Here is a 20,707-nt window from a genome sequence, read left to right on the forward strand (position 1 = left end):
TGAGACAAAAACAAAACTTTGACAAAACTACAAAAACTCTCAAACCTCTCACTCAAAATGACACAGTGCGGATTCAAGATCAAAGTGATTGGAACAGAAAAGCCACTGCTCTTCAAGAAATCTGTCTTATGAAGAAGATCTTATGAAGTGGAAACCAAAGATGGACATGTGCTCAGAAGGAACCATCGTCACCTTCTGAAAACCAAAGAGACTTTCCAAAAGACAGATTATGATGATGCAGCTGGAAGTAATGCATTGTCACAACAATTTGACAGTGCCTAAACAGGACTTTAATGAAAATGTGTAGACTAACAACTTCGATGTTACTTCTGTATTACCCACATTGAGAAGATCTAAACGTAGAATTAAGAAATCTGTTAAACTTGATTTGTGAATTTATATTCGACATATTTTATGTTTTGTTATAACTTCATATAGACATAACTAAAGAAATGGGGATGTTGTGATGTATGGTAAACTGTAATACTGGATGTGACCAGCAGAGGTTTCCATGGTTGTCAGATATAGAGAACAAAGAAGGAGACTTCCGGTTAATAGCAATGTGTGAAAAACAAAGTTTGAGCTCAAGCTCGTTTATCAAGAAAAGTTTGGTCATTCTGAAAGATGAACGACACACTGAGGTTTCTGTGAGTTACGCCATGTGCAGAAGTTTGGGGACGATACTGCTATTGTTGACTGTATTAGAGATGGACAGGAGGAGGAGTACAGGGGCCTGGTCCGGCACCTGCACCTAAACACCACCAAGTCCAGGGAAATGGTGATGAACTTCAGGAGCCCCAGGCCTTGTCCTGAGCCTGTGACCATCAGTGGAGATTGTGTGGACATCGTGCAGACTTGGAGTGCTGTTGGATGACAAACTCGACTGGTATGCGCATGTGGACGCTTTGTGCAAAAAAGGTCAATGTACTTCCTCAGGCGGTTGGCGTCCTTCGATGTCTGCAATGTGATGCTGTAGTTGTAGTTCTGTTGTGGCAAGCGCCCTCTTCTTTGCAGTGGCCTGCTGGGGGGCCGGCGTCAAGAAGAGGCATGCCTCCTGCCTGGAAGAATTAGTGAGGAAGGCGGCTTCTCTTGTGGGCACGGAGCTACCTGATCTGGCGTCTGTGGCAGATCAGCGGGTGTTGGCTAGGCTGCTGTTCATCAAAGACAACCCTGAACACCCACTGTACAGCACCGTGACTGGCCGGATGAGCAGATTCAGTGACTTGCTGCACGGAGAGGCTGCGGTGTTCTTTCCTTCCCTATGCCGTGAGACTTTTTAAGTCGTTGCGAGGGTTAGGGGTGCGCTCACGGTCGTGAGACTGTTTATTGTTTATTGATTCGATCCATTAATTAATTATTCATTCATTTGATATATTTAATTGTTTATTAATATTAAACTTTTACATATCAATCTTCTGTTATCGATGTTAGTGTTGTCAATCTGTTTTTTATCTGTGTGGTTCTGTATCTAACCGCTGGCTCCTGAATTTCTCCCGGGGATCAATAAAGTACCTACCTACCGAATGTTTACAAGAAATACCCAAACAAAAATGCACGGTCACGGAGTTGAATAAAAAAAATCCTGTGCTTTTGCCAGGATTGTGATCCTTATGAAGCTGAGTGCTTGACATGCAAGGCAGGCGCTTAAGTGCAAATAAAGGTGCCAACGTACTCCGCAAGAGGAGGAGCCCTTTTGTTTTCTTCAAATGCTGGACCAATGGCCGTATTTCTTTTGTCTTTTTTTTACTTAGTGTACCTCTATAAAATTCAAAAATGTCAATGTCAAAGTCTGCTTTATTGTCAATTTCTTCACACGCCAAGACATACAAAAAGATCGAAAGTACGTTTCCCACTATCCCACGGTGACAAGACATAGTACACAACATGCATACAAGTAAACAACACAAAAAGTAAAAACAAGAAGGCACAAACAATGAATAAATAAGAGTGATGAATAAATAATAAATAAACAAATAATATAATAAATAAGAGGAGCAAAAATGGAGCAAGTGTGCACATAGCAGACAGTCAGAATATGGCGCAAAAGTACAGGACGTCACGCAGGAGGGGGGAGAGAGTTCAGGATCCTAACAGCCTGGAGTATGAAGCTGTTGGTCAGTCTGATGGTGCCGGAGCGCAGGCTCCCTTACCTCTTCCCAGAGGGCAGAAGATCAAACAAAGAGTGAGCAGGGTGACTCACATCACACACAATCGTGGTTGCCTTGCGGGTGAGATGGGAGGTGTAAATGTCCTTCAGGGAGGAGTGAAGCACCAACAATCATACCAGCTGTGGTCACTATGCGCTGCAGGGCCTTCATGTTGTATTCAGTGCAACCACCACCCCCACACAGCGATACAACTGGAGAGGACACTCTCAATGGTGCCACGGTAGAATGAGGTCATGATGGCCGGAGGAGCACTAGCTCGCCTGAGTTTCCCCAGGAAGTCCAGGCGGCGCTGAGGTTTCTTTGCCAGTGACGCAGTGTTGGTGGTCCAGGAGAGGTACTCACTGATGTGCACCCCCAGGAATCTGGTGCTGCTCACTCTCTCCACAACAGCACCGTCGATGGTCAGTGGGAGGTGTTGGGTGCGACCCTTTCGGAAGTCAACAACAATCTCCTTGGTCTTGTTGACGTTCAGCAGGAGGTTGTTGTCCCTGCACCACGTGGCCAGAAGGTCGACCTCCGACGTGTATTGAGTCTCGTCGCCCTCAGTGATGAGACCCACCAGAGTCGTGTCGTCGGCATATTTCAGCATGCGGTTGCTGCTGTAAGTCGCAGTGCAGTCATGTGTCAGCAGGGTGAAGAGCAGCGGACTGAGCATGCAGCCTTGGGGGGCCCCCGTGCTCAGCGTGATGCTGCCGGAGATATTGTCGCCAACACGTACTACCTGAGGCCTCTGACAGAGGATGTCCAGTAGCCAGTTGCAGAGGTAGGTACTGAGGCCCAGCTTGTCGAGTTTGCAGATGAGTCGCTGTGGTACAATGGTGTTGAATGCAGAACTGAAGTCCACAAACAGCAATCTCACGTACGAGTCCCTCCTCTCCAGGTGGGTGAGGGCTGAGTGGAGGGCAGAGCAGATGGCATCCTCAGAGGACTGTTTGGCTCGGTACACAAACTGGAAGGGGTCTATGGTGGGGGGAATGGACCTGATGTGCTCCATGACAAGCTGCTCAAAGCACTTCATGATGATGGGTGTCAGTGCCACAGGGCGGTAGTCATTGAAGCAGGATGGAGCAGGTTTCTTCGGCACAGTTACGATGGTGGCAACCTTGAAACATGATGGGAGATGGCCAGCTGCAGAGAAATGTTAAAGATGTCCGTGAAGACACCCATCAGCTCCCCAGCGCAGTCCTTCAGCGTTCGACCAGGGATGTTGTCCCTGGGCCGCTTGCGAACCGGCCTGGATGCTTTCACTCTTTGTCTGTATGCGGGCATAAGCATAACAGTGATATCGTATGTACACATAGGTTTTTGTTAGTGTAAATATGTTTTTGTTATTGTATATATGTTGTTTTGTGTTATTCGGGCCAATAAATGCAATTGCTATACAGACCTTGGGGGTCATTTGTGTCATAACCTAGACCCCCCCCAAACATAATAATAATGACCCCCCACCTCCCAAAAAATTACCCCTCCCCCCAAAAAAGGTGTCCTCTTTTTCAGAAACCCAAATCTGGTCACCCTAAATATATATATATATATATATATATATATATATATATATATATATATATATATATATATATATATATATCAGGGCTATGGACTCGGACTCGGGGGACTCGGACTCGGTCGGACTCGGTCATTTTTGCCGGACTCGGGTACTCGGACTTGGTCGTACTCGGTCATTTTTGCCGCTGATTTTGACCGAGTCCACCGAGTCCGACAATAAAAAAAAAATACGTTCAATTTTATTTTCATCATGCTGCTGAGAATGCGCGTAGGAATACTGTCCACAGCCCTGCTTGCGATCAATGCGGCCACGTTGAGTTGCACGTAGGCTAATGTTTACATTATGTACCAATGTCAAGGATGATTATGTCACCCAGCTTATATCATTATTTTGATTTTGATCTAAATTAGCCTTGGATAAAGACTAAGCAGTCACATGAATTAACAGAAAAAATGTTCAGCCGGACTCGGACACGGACTCGGTGCAAAAATCCGACCGAGTCCACAGCCCTGATATATATATATATATAAACTTTTTCCTCACCCCCCGTGGGTGGTCTCTTTTTCCCTTCAAGCTCGGGTCCTCTACCAGAGGCCTGGGAGCTTGAGGGTTCTACGCAGTATCTTTGCTGTTCCTAGTACTGCACTTTTCTGGACTGAGATGTCAGATGTTTTTCCTGGGATCTGTTTCAGCCACTCCTCCAGTTTGGGGGTTACTGCCCCTAGTGCTCCAATGACCACAGGTACCACTGAAGTCTTAACTCTCCAGGTCTTCTCCAGCTCTTCTCTGAGCCCTTGATATTTCTCAAGTTTCTCATGTTCCTTTTTCCTAATGTTACCATCATTTGGGATGGCTATGTCAACCACAACGGCTTTCCTCTGCTCTTTGTCCACCACCACAATGTCCGGTTTGTTCGCCATTACCATTCTGTCTGTCTGGATCTGGAAGTCCCAGAGGATCTTGGCTTGGTCATTCTCTACCACCTTTGGAGGTGTTTCCCACTTGGATCTTGGGACTTCCAGTCCATACTCTGCACAGATGTTCAAGAGTTTTTTTTTTTTCAAGATTCAAGAGTTTTTTATTCGCCATGTTTGAGCGTGCCAAACAAGGAATTTGACTTCGGTAAATCACAGCCTCTGTTCAACATTTAGGTGACTAACAACAACACTCAGCACATGTGAAGAACGAAAGATATTCTCAAGCATCCCCAGATCTTAAACTCCCAAGAGGGCAAGGGAAAACTCAAAACTCCAGCTATGGGAAATGAGAAACCTTGAGAAAAGTCCACAGATGGGAGGGTCCCTCTTCTAGGATGACCAGGCTGCAATGGATGCAGAGAGGACACATAGTACAAACAGTGTAAACAAAAAAGGTGTGGAAAGCAGGATGTTATTGCACAGTAATGACTCTGAGACTCTAAGAGTGGTGTGAGTTCATCAGAGCGACAGCCTGGGGGAAGAAGCTGTCTCTGTGTCTGCTGATTTTAGTGTACACGATTCCAGCTACTTGGTTATGGCGCTCCATGTATGCTTTACCTGCCAGCATCTTACACCCTGCAGTTATGTGCTGGATTGTCTCAGGACCTTCTTTGCACAATCTACACCTGGGGTCTTGTCTGGTGTGGTAGATTTGGGCCTCTATTGCTCTGGTGCTCAAGGCCTGTTCTTGTGCAGCCAGGATCAGTGCCTCTGTGCTGTCCTTCAGACCAGCTCTTTCTAGCCATTGGTAGGATTTCTGGATATCAGCTACTTCAGCTATGTTTCGGTGGTACATCCCATGTAGGGGCTTGTCCTCCCATGATGGTCCCTCCAGCACCTCATCTTCCTTTGATGCCCATTGTCTGAGACATTCACTGAGCACGTGATCCGTTGGGGCCTTATCCCTGATGTACTTATGGATCTTGGATGTTTCATCTTGGATAGTGGCTCTCACGCTCGCTAGTCCTCGGCCTCCTTCTTTACGGCTAATGTACAGTCTCAGGGTGCTGGACTTGGGATGGAACCCTCCATGCATGGTTAGGAGCTTCCGTGTCTTGATATCTGTGGTCTGTATATCTTCCTTTGGCCACCGTATGATTCCTGCAGGGTATCTGATTACTGGTAGGGCGTAGCTGTTAATGGCTAGGGACTTGTTCTTGCCATTGAGCTGACTTCTTAGGACTTGCCTTACTCGATGGAGGTATTTGGCTGTGGCTGCTTTCCTTGTTTCCTCGTCAAGGTTGCCATTTGCCTGTGGAATTCCAAGGTATTTGTAGCTGTCCTCAATGTCTGCTATTGTTCCTTCTGGGAGTGAGACCCCTCTGTGTGGATTACCTTTCCTCTTTTAGTCACCACGCGGCCACATTTCTCAAGTCCGAATGACATTCCGATGTCAGAGCTGTAGATCCTGGTAGTGTGGATCAGGGAGTCAATGTCCCGCTCGTTCTTAGCGTACAGCTTTATGTCATCCATGTAGAGGAGGTGGCTGATGGTGGCCCCATTCCTGAGTTGGTATCCATAGCCCGTCTTGTTGATTATTTGGCTGAGGGGGTTCAGTCCTATACAGAACAGCATTGGGGACAGAGCGTCTCCTTGGTATATACCACATTTGATGGTCACGTGTGCAAGTGGCTTGCCATTGGCTTCAAGTGTGGTTTTCCACTGTTTCATCGAGTTGGCGATGAAGGTTCTCAGAGTCCCATTGATGTTGTACAGCCTCAAGCATTCAGTGATCCAAGTATGTGGCATTGAGTTATATGCTTTCTTGTAATCAATCCAGGCAGTGCTCAGGTTGGTACGTCTAGTTCTGCAGTCTTGGGTGACTGTTCTATCCACCAGGAGTTGATGTTTTGCTCCTCTGGTATTTTTACCAATCCCTTTCTGAGCAGTGCTCATGTATTGATCCATGTGCCTGCTGATCTTATCTGATATTATGCCCGACATCAGCTTCCATGTTGTGGAGAGGCAGGTGATTGGCCGGTAGTTGGATGGGACTGTACCCTTTGATGGATCCTTCTGGATCAGGATCGTACGCCCTTGGGTTAGCCATTCAGGGTGAGTCCCATCCCTTAGCAGCTGGTTCATTTGTGCTGCCAGGCACTCATGGAGAGTTGTAAGTTTCTTGAGCCAGTAGCTGTGGATCATGTCAGGGCCTGGTGCTGTCCAGTTTTTCATTCCTGAGACTCTTCTCTGGATGTCTGCCACTGTGATGGTTACTGGGTTCTGTTCAGGGAGCTTGCTGTGGTCCTTTCTCAGAGCCACCAGCCACTGTGCATTCTTCTTATGTGATGCCTCCCGCTCCCATATATCCTTCCAGTACTGTTCAGTTTCCAGCCTTGGTGGGTCTGCTCTGCTATTATTCCCCTGCCACTGAGCGTACACTTTCGCTGGTTGTGTTGTGAACAACCTGTTTATTCGTCTGGCTTCATTCTCTCTTGTGTACCTCTTTAGGCGGCTGGCCAAGGCTTGGAGTCTTTGTTTGGCAGTTTCGAGTGCTTCAGGTATGGGCATCTGGCTGTATTTCTTGGGAACTTGCTTTTTCATTGCACCTTTCTGGGCCTCTGTGATTTGGCTCACTTCTCTCCGTGCTATCTTGACTTTGGCCTCCAGCCTTCTCTTCCATGGTGGGCACTGTTGTGGTCGCATATGGTCATTCTTCTTGTAGCCAAGCATTTCTAGGATCACTGCTGCTGAGGTGTATATCAGCTCATTGGTTTCAGTGATGGTAGCCGTAGGAATTGTTGTCAATGCTGCATTCACATCTTCTAGGAGACTTTCTGAGGGTACTTCACTTAGCCTCTGCAGTGTGTATCTAGGTTCCCGAGCATTCATTCTCACCGTGATCTTGTTCTTCAGGTCAGTTGCTGCCTCGTTCAGCTTGATTGTGCTTATTGGGGTTTCGTCCTCAACCTCTGGACTTTTACATGGATTTAACTCGTCCCTGACCTGGTGCTCTGGTTGGCCTTCGCTATGGCATTTGTGTTGTATCTCATCAATCTCGAGGTGTGATAGCAGGTGCCGTTTATGGATATTGGAACATTGAGCTACTAGTTGCTTGGCCGATAGTGTTGACTGTGGGTATTGAAGTTGCCATTGTTCCCGCATTCTCCGCATGTAACCCCTCTCGCTCAGGTTGCTGGAGTAGTAGCATTCCAACAGATCCTTATTCTCGCATCTCGCCCATTTGTGTCTTGTTCCAGTAGCCCATTTTTCATCAGGGTGCTCTGGTTCCCCAGCACCTGACGCAGACCTTGTTTGTCCGGGCGACGTCTGAGCCGGCATGTCTTTTGTTTCTTGTACTCTCATTATCTCTGAGGTAGGCGGTATCGTTAAGGGTCTTGCCTAAGGACCCACACTGACTGTTGGTAAGGTAATCGCTCATTGCTCATATTGTGCCCCTGCCGGGAACATATATATATATATATATATATATATATATATATATATATATATATATATATATATATATATATATATATATATATATATATATATATATATATATATATATATATATATAATATATATATATATATATATATATATATATATATATTGGGGGGGGGGGCGGAACCGGATAGCGTCACACGCGCTAGAGTCCCAGTGCGGTTTTTACCGTAATCCCTAGAAAAAGTCTTCGTTCAAAGGACAGGCAGCTAGCTTCGTCGTAGTTCCCCAGTTTTAACCTTGCGGTAACGGAAAATAGTTGCAAATGTTACATTGAAGATGCACGGACATAACTGAAAGGTAAACTTTTTTTTCAGTGTTTGAAATAATTGTCTGCTAGTTTTTACTTTTGCCTGGGACCAATAGTATGTCCAACTCGCATGGAAACCCAACAATAGGCATCGAAGGCACGTAAGTTAGACTCGTTTGCTTTTCGAAGGAGTAAGGACGTCATGGTGATGCTAGCATAAGTTCATGACTCAGCTGGTTAGTATTTTGAGATAACAGAACTGAGAGAAGAGAACTCTGGGGCCCCATACTTTTTGATATTAAGATGAATCTTTACATAAAGTCTATTAGCGACTTGATCAGTACGAGTTCTTGCTTTCCAGTGTGGGTGATACACGTCCTCAATCACGATAATTTCTGCAAGCTGCCTTCATCACCACAAACAACTCAATTGACTTATTTATAAACGTATTTTACATTAAACGATAGTTGATACATTATGAGATACTATACTTTGGGATATGGCAGTTGTATGGCCAGCTATATGGTGTCACCTCCATCTCACCGTTTGGCTTGCATATTTGTTTTTTTGGCCATCTCCATCCATCTATTTTCCGTAACGCTCATCCCTACGTAGGTCGCGAGAGAGCTGGAGCCTATCTCAGCAGTCATTGGGCACTAGGTGGGGGACAACTCGTAGTTTTCAAACATAAATACTATATTAATAGTATAAATGACATACAGAAAATAATGTATAAATAATATAAATATGATACGTGTGTGAGTGTGCATCTGTGTGTGTTGTGTGTGTAACATATGTAGCTGTAGCTAAGGTATACATACTGTAAATATGTTTTTAGAACTCTTTTATTAATGTAAATTTTCTTATAACAAGGTACAAGTGTACATACTGTAAATATGGTTTTAGAACTATTTTATTATTATAAGATTCTTTTATAACAAGGTACAATACTGTAAGTATGTTTTTAGAACTCTGATAACAACTTTTTTATAACAAGGTACAAGTGTACATACTGTAAATATGTTTTTAGAACTCTTTTATTATTATAATATTTTTATAACAAGGTACAATACTGTAAGTATGTTTTTAGAACTCATTACTATAACAACTTTTTTTATAACAAGGTACAAGTGTACATACTGCAATTGTGTGGGGACTCCCTGCCTTCTGCTGGCATGCGGGCAACTTTTGTGCCATAACTCCTCAATTTAGAATTGTTTTTTAAAATTTTTGAATTTTTAATTGTTTTGGGGGGAGGGGTGAACCGCGATATAGCGAGGGATTACTGTATGCTTCAGAAGTGGTAAATTGTTTAGCTGCTTAGCCTGCGATTGACTGGCCTGCAATTGACTGGCAACCAGTTCAGGGTGTCCCCAGCACGGCTGCGACCCAGCACAAGCAGAACAGAAAATGGATGGATGGACGGACGGACAGAGGGATGGATGATATGCTTCATCAGACATAACATTTTAAACGTAAACAGTTGTGAACATTAGCACACCTAAACATTGTTAAACACGATTGAAAAAAATAATGCTTGACTTGGTTGTGTGACGTTTGCTGTAATGCATTATTGAGCAGGTGAAGATAATTTTCATGGCCAGTTATGCAGCTGAATAACCCCTATGCTGTTTGGACAAAGAATTAGTCCATTCGGATGTTAACAATGGTTGTTTTTTTTTTTATTGATGTGAAGGCGAAGGCCTTCACACTTAGGTTATTCTACTTTTTTATTCCTCGCACTTTTTTGACGCGCTTCTCCTTTCACATAATTCATCCGATTCACTCCATTCCAATTGTGACATATTCCCAAAATTCACGCAAGGGGTGTTTGTTTTTCTCAATCCGAAAATTTTCCGTTTTCGCAAAATTCGCAAATTTACTACAATATTTTCCCCATTCATTCTTAATGGCAGATTAAACATTTCACATTTAACGTCATTCCAGCTTGAAATTCACATCATTCAGCACATTCAAATCACATTTAGAAAGATTTTTGACATTCCCAAAATTGCAAAATTAAAAAATTTCACGTTTTCACGTTTAAAATTTCCACAAATTTTCATATTTCACCTCTAATTTCCATATTTTTCAACCGATTCAACTCGTTCCAATTTTCAACTGTTCATCTTTTGCCTACCTATTCCACAACTTCCCACATACCAAAAATTCAAAAATTTCTATTTTGAAATTCATGCAAATTCTCCAAAATTTGGTTTTTCCCTTCTAATTTCTACATTTTTCAACCAATTCAACCCATTCCAACTTTATTCACTTTGTTCACCTTATGCTTACCATATTCACCCCCACTTCCACTATGCTTACCAAATTCACCTTCACCCCCACTTCAACAATGTGGTGGCCATCTTGGATTGACCCAGAAGTGCCCCAAAATGAACACAAAGTGAACTGGAAGTGCCCCAAAACAAACAGGAAGGGCCCCAAAATGAACAGGAAGTGACCCAATATGATCAGGAAGTAAACCGGAAGTGACCCATTTCAAAGCGGAAGTGCCCCAAATCAAACCAGAAGTTACCGAAATCAAACAGGAAGTGACATTTTTAAACTGAGGCATTCAACATTTGCTTTAACTTCTACATTTTCTAACCGATTCAACCCGTTCCAACTTTCAACTGTTCATCTTTTTCCTACCTATTCCACAACTTTCCACTTACCAAAATTTCAAAATTTTCAATTTTGAAATTTACGCCAAATTCTCCAAAAGTTCGTTTTTCAACTCTAATTTCTACATTTTTCAACCGATTCAACCTGTTCCAACTTTCAACTGTTCATCATTTTCCTACCTATTCCACAACTTCCCATTTACCAAAAATTACAAATTTTCAATTTTGAAATTCACCACAAATTCTCCAAAATTTCGTTTTACACTTCTATTTTCTACATTTCTCAAGTAATTCAACTCGTTTCAACATCATTCGGCAGCATTCCCCAAGAAGTTATTCAAAGTTTTCGCCTTCACGCAATTTCTCAGAAATTGCATTTTCGAGTTCAAATCATAAGATTAATGCCTGCATTTTTTTTGTCAGCTTACTGTATTTGTGCGTATGAAAGAAAAAGGTTTCACTTCATATTTTTATGAATATTTCTGACAATCCTCCCTGTGTGGAGTTTGCATGTTCTCTCTTTGCCTGTGTGGGTTTTCTCATGGTATTCCGGTTTCCTCCCACCTCCCAAAATCATGCTTGGTAGGCGGATTGAGCACTCCAAATTGCTTATAAGTGTGAGTGCGGATAGTTGTTCTTTTCTATGTGCTCTGCGATTGGCTGGCAACCAATTCAGGGTGTTCCCCCGTCTACTGCCCGATGACAGCTGGGATAGGCTCCAGCACGCCCGCGACCTCCGTGGGGACAAGCGGTACAGATGGATGGTCGGATGGATTTCTGACAATTATGTTTCATATTGGGACTTAAATGGTCCTTATTTCTCCATAATGAAACAGTTCTCCGTATCTTCCTCTGTCACACCGACGACCACATCCATGAATTTCCTCTTTGGCCTCCCTCTTCTCCTTCTGCCTGGTGGGGCCATCCTCAGCATCCTTCTCACGTCCCTCCTCGGCACATGTCCAAAGACTCAAAACCATCTCAATCCTTCCTTTCTTGCCTTTCTGCCTCCAAACTGTCCCACCTGAGCTGTTCCTCCAGTATGTTCATCCCTAATCCCGTTCATCCTCGTCACTCCCAAAAAGAATCACAACATCTTAATTTCTTTCATCTCCAGCTCTGCTGCCTGTCTTTTTATTAGTGCCACCGTCTCTAAGCCATACAGCATAGCTGGCCGCACTTACAGTGGTACCTATACTTACAAACCTTTCGAGATACGAACCGGAGACTCGCAATTTTTTTGCATCTACTTATGAACCAATTTTCAACTTCAGAACCGACAGCATCCAATTCTCTTTTTGCATTTTGCTGAATCATCTTGTACTCCTGTCTACTTTTGTCAGGTTCAAAATCAGCAAAAGGATCAGCACACAAAACCAGTGAGGCAGAATATTGAGTCTTTTCTCGCGAGGAGTGCATCCAGACTTACAGCAATCCGAATACACTAAAAGTCTGTTTACACTCCTCACTCTTTTTATTTAGGAATGCCCTACCCACAATGTGAGACTAGCCCCTGAGGTGGGGGGAAGCGTGGGCTTTGTCTCATGAGAGAAGAAACGAGATTCTATGTGAAAAAAAGAAGTTGCAGACAGGATGCCATGAGAAACATGAAGAGTGCAAGGACAAAATGCTATGTGAAAAATGAAGTCCCAGACAAGACACCATGAGAAAAGAGTGCATAGACGAAATGCCATGTGCAGACATCAACAAAATAGATTGAGCTATCAACAACTTTCTTGGATTCCCAGAGGTGTAGAAGGTCAGGAAGCTCCAGACAGCATCGAATGACTTGTTGTGGACTGGTGGACGTCTGCAAGGCGAAACAGCAAGCATTCTGTGCAATAATTTTATTAATAAGTACTCATTAGGGAACGCATGATAACATATATATACAATTTATCTAACAATTTTCTTCATCTCTCTAACTATCCCACTTCTTTTTTGCTTTCCTTGACATCTTCGTTCCACCACCATATTTCCTTGTCTTCCTTCCATTGTCCAGGTGTCACGCCCAGTTTCTTCCTAGCTGTGTCCCTTACCACATCTGCAGTACTTTTCCAATTGTTCAAAATCGCTTCTCTACTATCCAGTGCTTTTCTCACCTGCTCACTGAATTTCACACAACAGTCTTCATCCTTCAGTTTCATCATCTGATTATTTGTTGCACTCCGACTTTCTACTTCGTCTTCACCATCAGAATCATCCTACAAACCACCCTCTTTTCCTCCATGCATTCTAGCTATATTCTCTCCTGCCACCACCTTACAGTCTTCAATTTCGTTTATGTTGAACTCCAAGTCCACCTGTGTGCACCTTCCTCCGTTCGTATAGATCACCCTGTGCTCCTGCCTTTTCTTAAATTTCGCTATTCACCACAGCCATTTCCATCATTTTTGCGAAATCAACTACTAACTGCCCTTCCACAATCCTACCATTTCTATCCATTACTTCTTCATCACCTCCGTTCCCTTCACCGACATGCCCATTGAAGTCTGCTCCTATCACCACTCTTTAATACATGGGCACTCCACCATCTCATCTCCCTCAGTTCAGAAAACATCTTTCTCCTTCAACTCGAAACCTATGCACTGATGATATTCATCATCAACTCTTCAATTTCCAGCTTCACACTCATCACACTGTCCGACATAACCTCTGATACGCTATTAACACACGCTTCCTTTAAATAGACTCCAACACCATTTCTCTTCCTATTTACACCATGATGCAACTTCAACCCTCCGCCTATGCTCCTGCTCTTACTTCCCTTCCATTTTGTTCTCTTGCGCACACACAATATGTCTACCTTTCCCCACTCTATTATGTTAGTCAACTATCTCCCTTGACCAGTCATGCTTCTAACATTCAAAGTCCCAACTCTCGCTTCCACCCATCTAGTTTTCCTCTTCTCTCGCTGTCTATGCACACAATAGGGCTCCTCAATTGATCAAATTTTAATCATGATTAAGATTTTGGGGGTGGCACGGTGGCACACTGGTTAGCACGGTTAAAGGCCCAGAAACACCGGTATATGTATAAATCGGTTTTAGTTAGCTTATGGGCTTATAAATATAAATTGACGATCGAAACAACGAAAAGGAAGCTGTTGCTCTGAAAAATATAATTTAAATTTGCCGCGCAGACGAGTTTGACTGCACCCAGCCGGAAGTGACGTCTCATGACGTCTCAAGTTGTACGCGTTTAGCTTCAGTGAATGTAAACAAAAAGAGAAGAGGTGCCAGCGCGGAGACGTCGGGCCAGGCTTGCGGCCAACCCAGCACACCCAGCCGTGCCTTCCATTTTCCTGGCGTACGTTCGTTCGCGGGACGACAAGATGGGTTGCGTTCGCCTGATAGGATCCACGAACCGGACAGTGCGTGCCTGCTGTATGCTCGTGTTCACAGTGGCCTGGTTGACTGTCATCTTTCCGGACTCTGCTGTGCATCGGGAGCGGCTAGCGTGCTATCACTCTTATTGTTCATCTTGTTTTATTTTTCCTGTGTTGTTTACTTGTATGTGCGTTCTGAACTCTGTCTTGTCACCCTGGGATAGTGAGAAACGTAATTTCGATCTCTTTGTGTGTCTTGACATGCGGAGGAATTGACAATAAAGGAGACTTTGACTTTGAAAAGTATGTCGAAGCGTGACGGGAGGGGCACAATTCAGAAAACGTGCTCAGCTCGTCGAAAAAATGCGATTTAAGAAATAAAATTAAAAATGCGCCCTAAAACCAAACGCTGCAGATGTTCATTTCTTCACGCACAGTGGTCAACTCGGCACTCTAAAGCCCCCTGAGAACTTTTTACTATGCCAACCTAACCACAGTGACGGGAGAGGCACAATTCAGAAAACGTGCTCAGCTTGTCGAGAAAATGCGATTTAAGCAATCGAATTAAAAATGCTTATAAAACCTAAACCAAACGTTGCAAGTGGTCATTTCTTCATGTGCCGAGATCAACTCGGCACTCTAAAGCCCCCAAGAGCACTTTTTACTATGCCAACCTAACCAGAGTGACGGGAGGGGCACAATTCAGAAAACGTGCTCAGCTCAGCCCAAGTGAACTGCTAGATTCATCATATTCTGCGTCAAAAGAGGTTTCTGAATAGGATAAAATGATGCTAATATTGCCGCTAGAAACGGAGCTGTCGCTATCATCTGCCATGTTGTTTGGGTTTGTTGAGATCCGGATGTACAACTTGTGACGTCACAGTAATGGCGCCACCAGTGTGGCTGCGTGCGGAACCCGATCGATCGGAACCCTGCCATTTAATTTTAGCTTTATTCTTAATAATCGGTGTCCATTTTTAATTTCCAAAGCGGCAAATGTGTTCTCTTTATACATTCTATCAAATTCCGTTCTAATTAAAAAAAAAAAGGGATGTCTCTAGGCCTTTGAGAGGGTGCTGGTTCGATTCCAACTCCGGCCCTCCCTGTCTGGAGTTTGCATGTTCTCCCCGTGCCCACGTGGGTTTGCTCCTGGCACTCCGGTTTCATCCCACATCGCACAAACATGCTTGCTAGGCCGATTGATTGCGCCTAAATTGCACCTAGCTGTGAGTGCGAGTGCGGATGGTTGTTTGTCTCTGTGTGCCCTGCGATCGGCTGGCAACCGGTTCAGGGTGTCCCCCGCCTACTGCCTGCTGACTGCTGGGATAGGCTCCAGCACGCCCACGACCCCCGTGGGGTTAAGCTGTACAGAAAATGGAAAAAATTACAATTTTGGCTCCAGATAATCTCAAAATTATATATTAAAGGCAAAACGATTATTAGGTGTTTCTGTTTGAGACGTGCATGTGCAACTCAACTGCTACACCCCCGCGTGTGTGGAGAATGGATCTCCAGGCCATTTTTAACAGGCAGTGTTGTACCTGAACGTGTTCAATGAACAAAAGTTCATGAACTCGTTCATATTCTGGATCAACGTGAACTGAACGTAGCACATTTTTGCTTTGTGAACGTTTTTGTGAATGCGCTCATTTTGGGGCCAATGAATGTTTTGAACGGCAGTTTACTTAAGTTCGAGGATACCAGATTTTCTCTTTTTAGACTTAGAAATAAAACCCTTCTAATCACACTGTAAACAAGGCGGAGAATTCGATGAAAACACGTCGCTCGCGCAACAAGCATCCCCACTTGCACTTTCTTGTCAAATGGCAACGATAAGGTATCTGAGAGCATTCAGAAATTTGGCGTTGAAGCACGAATTACTCTTCATCAGATTATTTCTGTTGTTTTAGTAATTTATTTGGGCTTTGCACCTCTTGGATTTGGTTCACAATTTAGGAAGCGCACTATCCATGCCTCACGGCAAAAGCCAGAGCAAATCACCTGTTATCCAATTTACTCCCTGCGTGTTCGTTGTCTTTTGCAATGTAAGGAAAAGTCTGAGACACCGAAACAAAATTTAGACGTACACAGGTTGGTTGAGTTCAATCACAATTCTTGTTAAGAAAGTTCTGTTTTCAGGAAAGTACAATAGACCGCTAGGCCTTTCGTGCGACCATGCTCAAGAGCAGAAAGTCTCCATTCAGAAAAGGCAACGTTCAAGGTTCTTTGGTCAGCTTATATTCAGTTGCACATGCCGGTGTGGGCCGAGTTTGACGGGTGATGAGTCTTTGGGGTGGGGCATGTTCGCAGGAGAGTTTGATTCCATGGGACTGGGTGCTGATTCAGTGACAGCTGGTTCCGTGGCGTTGGGTGCTGATTATGGGCGATTCGATGTGTGTGGTGGCTGTAGTTTTCCTTTTCGTCTTTTGGCCTTGGCGATCATCTTTGGCCGGGTTCTTGGCTGTCTCCCTCTGGCACCTGCTGGTTTTATCTCCAAGTGACCTTCCTGTAAACATTCTCCTCCATTCTTGCACATACACTGTCGCACCTCGTCCACTCATCATCCTTCCACTTTTTTCATTTTGTACGGACTTATGTGTTTTGTGTGTGACATCATCAATTCGTTAATGTTCCCTGACTATGCAAAGTTCTTACTCACCACTTACCATTAGTTTAATTATGCTTCCGACCGTAGTTTTCATTATTCGTCAAAACATTTTCTTTCTGTCCAGAACATTCAATAGTAATCCAAGGCTGGCATCTAGCATTAGGCAAAATACGACATCACATCAAGCATTAATCAAAACATAAGATATAATCAAGCACAAAACATTCTTAGACACCTTGGGTCGTGTCTGTGAATTAGAATAACATCAGGCATGCATTAAACAGTTCCTTAAGGGTCGTTATGCTATTCAGGCAATATATCAACAAACATTTGTTATTTCAAAGTGCACAGAAATACATATCGGATCATGAAGTTATAAAAACCTATGTCATCACCATATACGTATAACAATGTCTTCTGTTATGTCTTCTTTATTGGTTTGGTGTGCACGTATTGATTTAATATGTGAATATACTTGTCTGCTTATGTACTTCATTCAATGTCTGCATATCTGTTTTTGTAGCTAGGCAGGACTTTTTGTATTTCGACCCCATTTCTTCACCTCCTGTACCTTTGCAATTTTATGTCCCAAATTCTAAACATTTTCTGGTTCTTTGTAAAACACGAACTAATTCATTCACTAAAATGAAAAGTTAATTAAAGCAAATATGATGTTTGTTTTTCATGTTGAATACTTCATTTGTACATGCTTCATTTCCAACTTTAGTCTGGCATCTAAGCAGTTTGTGTTTGTGCACATTCTGGACCACAGTCATGTTTTTGTTTCAATTCATTAAAGAAAATGTCAATTCAACCAATTTCTTCTTGTATTTAAGATTGTACGGTGATAGCACCTGGATACTATGTGAATGGAGTGGATGAAAACAATGAGAAAATACCAGAATGCTAGACAATAACAGCTCAAAGCAACTTTCTTTTTTATTGGGGAATAAAAGAACTATAAACTTTTCATTTTTGGAACCATAAACCCAGTTCATAAAATTTCAGTTACCGTATTTGCCGGTGTATAGGTCGACTCGGTGTATAAGTCAACCCCCTAAAATTCGACGGAAATTTACGATTTTATGATATATCCTTTGTATAAGTCGAGCTCAATTGTTGCATCATATTAAACTTCAAAATTCAGAAATATGCGAAATTTATTGACGAAATGTGTTCAAATTCCGGGAGGCCGTGCGCATGCGCAGTGGCCGGAAATAACTCCAGCCGAGCGGATCGGCTGTTTATAAGCACCGCGGAGGAGATCGCGGAGCCTCATTCGACTTCCAGCGGCCGGCGAGCTCGCGCACGCCGCCCGGCACCAACGGGAGGCCGGAAATAGCTCCAAGCCGAGCGGATCGGCACTTTATAAGCACCGCGGAGGAGATCGCAGAGCCTCATTCGACTTCCAGCAGCCGGCGAGCTCGCGCACGGCGCCCGGCACATCCGGGAGGCCGTGCGCACGCGCCAAGTGGCCGAAAATAGCCCCCGCCGAGCGGATCGGCTGTTTATAAGCACCGCGGAGGAGATCGCGGAGCCTCATTCGACTTCCAGCGGGCCGCGCACTCGCGCACGCCGCCCGGTTCAAATTTTCTAAGTGCAACGCACAATGAGATGCATGAGAAACGGCCTTGATTACCATCACATTTGAAACGATGAATACGAAGTTAAATTTTATGACTCGGTGTATAAGTCGAGGTCGATCTTTTTCGGTCGATTTTGGATCGAAAAAGGTCGACCAATACACCGGCAAATACGGTATTTTAGAATTTGTGAACTGAACATGAAACTAGTTTGAATCTAGTCCAGAAAATAAACAGTTGTTAACATGAGTGTTTTTTTAAAACATGTTCAAGAAATACTGTTCTAAACATGTTCAGTAAATGCTGTTCCAATTTCAAAAACATTCGTGTAAATTATCGTGATTTCAATATTGAATAAACTATTGTATTTTTGGGACTAAAAGTCGCTCCGGAATATAGGTCGCATTAGCCATAAAATGCACAATAACGTGAAAAAAAAAACATACTATATATGTCGCTCCGGAGTATAAGTCGCATTTTGGGGGAAATTTATTCGACAAAATCCAGACATGAACGAGCAACAACAGGCTAAACGATAGGTAATGCTAATGTGACATAAACACAAACAAAGAGCTGAGAACGAGCCTAATGTAACATTCAGAGTTATTCAAATAACTATTACATAAATAAGACGTTTATAAAACCATCTGTGTCACTCCAATTCATTAAATCCATCGATCGTCCTTTATGTCAACAATGCGCTGACGGCGCTTGCACTTCAAAATATTCCACAGGCCCATATAACGATATATAAATTATATATCAAATATCTATTATATAAGCAATAATGCGGCTCGGTGGAGCACTGGGTAGCACGTCCGCCTCACAGTTAGGAGGGCGCGGGTTCGATTCCACCTCCGGCCCTCCCTGTGTGGAGTTTGCATGTTCTCCCCGGGCCCGCGTGGGTTTTCTCCGGGCACTCCGGTTTCCTCCCACATTCCAAAAACATGCTTGGTAGGCCGATTGAAGACTCCAAATTGTCCCTAGGTGTGAGTGTGGGTGCGAATGGTTGTCTGTCTCTGTGTGCCCTGCGATTGGCTGGCAACCGGTTCAAGGTGTCCCCCGCCTACTGCCCGATGACGGCTGGGATAGGCTCCAGCACGCCCGCGACCCCCGTGGGGACTAAGCGGTTCAGAAAATGGATGGATGGATAAGCAATAATATTGTCAAACCATCTGTGTCACTCCAAATCATTAAATGCATCAATCAAATTCCTCGTCCTTTGTCAACTACGCCGCGCATGCACCCTGACGTCAGCCTCGTCGTTATTCCAATAACTATATCGTAGCGTTAACAAAGTACAAGGAAAGATGTGGGTTTGGTAAACGGCTCTTTATTTAACAAAACAAGAGTTCAACGAGCCAACAACTACTGAACTGTAATGATAAAAACATATACAAGTTGCTATATGAAATAAAATATATCAAATAACTATAACATAAATAGTTCCCCGTCACACAGCCCCAAGCACCGGCGTTGACTTCCAGGCTTGTGGCAGCGTGGACTTCCATCCCAGGAGGTGGCACTTCCAGCCACGGAGGTGGAGGAGAGCTCTATAGAATAGGACCGGGCGTGCGTAAAAGCCATGTCCGAGCCCCATCCACCGTCTCCGGACAGCTACCCGGCCGAGCGCCGGCCCTTGACTTCCATTCACGGAGGTGAAAGAGAGCTCCGTAGAGTAGGACCTGGCGTGCGTAAAAGCCATAATAGTTTTTCAAACCTTCTGTGTCACTCCAAATCATTAAATCCTTCAAACCCTTCGTCCTCCGTGTCACTTACAAACAAAGCCGCTAATGATGCCGAGGTACATGGGGCCCTTCGTCATCTTCGTCATCCCGTGATCAAATCTTTGTCCTTTATGTAAACAACCGCCGCGCGCTGACGTCACTTGAAATTCAAATTACAGTAATCCCTTGCTACATCACGGTTTGTTTATCGCGGTTTCACTTTTTTTTTTTTTTTTTTTAATTTTGAACATTTGTGAAAAAATTCACATATGTCACTCCTCTGTATAAATCGCCCCCCCACCCAAACTATGAAAAAAAACGCGGCTTATAGTCCGAAAATTACGGTAATCGTGACAATGATTAGGACACAATCTCCTCCTCTTTTTCTCTGCCCAGCAGTAGCTCAATTTCCACCAGCTCCCTGTTGGGCAACAGCACTTTGTTAACCTGATCCACGATGAATGGAAATTTGATTTGCATGTTTTTGT

General features: G+C 43.8%; 1 protein-coding gene across 1 annotated transcript in view; it reads left to right on the plus strand.

The window, feature by feature from the left end:
• Positions 1-8,245: 8,245 nt before the first annotated feature.
• amot (angiomotin) overlaps positions 8,246-20,707 on the plus strand; it is a 157,574-nt gene continuing 145,112 nt past the window's right edge. The window contains exon 1 of the mRNA XM_088397667.1: positions 8,246-8,399. The gene's annotated coding sequence lies outside the window, so the exon portion shown is untranslated. The remainder of the gene's footprint in view (positions 8,400-20,707) is intronic.

Source organism: Syngnathus floridae, chromosome 15, assembly GCF_059516105.1.
Source record: "Syngnathus floridae isolate MCC-2025c chromosome 15, RoL_Sflo_1.0, whole genome shotgun sequence".
Classification (NCBI taxonomy): Eukaryota; Metazoa; Chordata; class Actinopteri; order Syngnathiformes; family Syngnathidae; genus Syngnathus; species Syngnathus floridae.